Consider the following 2,063-nt stretch of genomic DNA (forward strand, 5'->3'; position numbering starts at 1 on the left):
CAAGCCAAGGAGGGTTTGGCTTTTGTTTTGTTTTGTTTCAGAGGTTCTAGAGATTGTACTCAGGGTCTAGCACTTGCTAATCCAGTATTCTACCACTTGCCTTGTGGCCCAACCCTTTTTGTTTTTCAGTTTATTTTTCTCATGGGGTCATGTGACTTTGGTCAGGACTAGCTTCCGATTGCATTCTGCTTCTCTCCACCTCCTGAGTAGCTGAGATTACAGGCATGCACCACCAGGCCTAACCCTAAGGGTCTGGATTTTGAAAGATGATTTATGGAAGAAACAGTGCCTAAATCCAAAGCTCAAAAATGAGGCCATGTCCAGCTCTCGGTGAGGCATGTGTAGGCACTGGAGGGCAGGGGACCATGCAGGAGCCTCTGCCTGGCTGGGAGGCTTCCAAGTCTGACTGCTGCTGGCCAGGGATGAGCCTCCACAACAAGACATGTCCTTTTCTTTTAAAATATATTTTAAAAGTACCCTTAACTAATTATACAAAGGGTTTTCAGTTTCACATGTCCGTCTATGAACACAGTGTACCCTAATCAGTGTCATGCTTCCACCCCCCCATCTGCCCCAGCCCCACCTGGCCCCTCATGTTGTCTTGTTCTTTCTTCAAAGTTTTCACATTGAAATAACCTCAGGCTTGCAAAAAAAAAATGCAAGCAACTTGCAGATTGCTGCAAAGAACACAAATTCTTCCTACAGACTCTTGACCCAACCTGCACATTGACATTAATTATTATACAGTACTGAAAGCTAGGGCTTAGCATGGATACCCTCAACTATGAACAATATTTTCCTAAAGTTGCTGAAAATGTGACACTCTGCTAGTACAGGCTGGACCTGTATTGAGGAAATATATAAATGCATGTGTGTGTATATTATTTGGAATTAGAGTCATACTATGTAGGTTCAAACTAGCTTCAAACTCCCAGGTAGCCCAGGCTGGCCTCAAATTTAGGATCCTCCTGCTCTTCCTCTCATGTGTCCAGATTATAAGGATTATAGGAGTGTGGTATGATGCCTGCCTATATTCTTGAAGTACACCATTTGATAAAAAAAAAAAAAATTCCCTGAGGGAAGTGGTGCTGTGGCTCAAGTGGTAGAGTGCTAGCCTTGAACCGAAGAGCTCAGGGATAGCGCCTAGGCCCAAGAGATCAAACCCCATGACCGATACCAAACCCCATGACATGACAAAAAAATTCCCTGAGGTGTGATTACAGGTGGGGTAGAGTCTGATGCTGACACTTGCAGGTTGGGGGAGTTGGTGGGTGACTTCCCAATGTGAAATGGGTGTAATGGAAGTCCCTCCCTCCCACAGTGGGTGTGAGTGTCCATTGTGGGGTGGTATAACAGTGGCCACTGCGGCTACTGCTGTGGCCATTTTTTTTTTTTTTTTTTGGCCAGTCCTGAGCCTTGGACTCAGGGCCTGAGCACTGTCCCTGGCTTCTTCCCGCTCAAGGCTAGCACTCTGCCACTTGAGCCACAGCGCCGCTTCTGGCCGTTTTCTGTATATGTGGTGCTGGGGAATCGAACCTAGGGCCTCATGTATCCGAGGCAGGCACTCTTGCCACTAGGCTATATCCCCAGCCCTGCTGTGGCCATTTTGTAGAAGGTGAGCTAAGGGTCAGGATTTCCGAGACCTTCAGTGGTGTCTCCCACTGCTCCGCAGCCAATTGTCACCTCCTATGGGTCTTATGACATCCCTGAAAGCCTTGTTTAGACCAGGGCCTTTCTCCAGGAGACCAATGCAGGACAGCAGGTCCAGGCCAAAGTCAATGAACGTCCACTTGATGCCTTCCCTCTGTCCTCCTGCGCCGGCGCCAACTCGTGGGGGTTAAAGAACTACTGCAGCTTCGTGTTGGGAAAGTTGATGAACAGCTCACCTGTTGAACTGAGGAAGGACAGAGAATGTCATCAATGCAGGCCCAGGGGAGCAAGATGTGCACATGTGCAAGGATGTATTCAGGCCCACCAGGATTGGGCCCTGCCCTGAAGGCCTAAGTGCTGACTAGGCTGAGGTCAGGTCAAGTAGTGAGAAGAGGTTCTCAGTTATCTCCCCT

This window comes from Perognathus longimembris, chromosome 1 (assembly GCF_023159225.1).
Source record: "Perognathus longimembris pacificus isolate PPM17 chromosome 1, ASM2315922v1, whole genome shotgun sequence".
Lineage (NCBI taxonomy): Eukaryota > Metazoa > Chordata > Mammalia > Rodentia > Heteromyidae > Perognathus > Perognathus longimembris.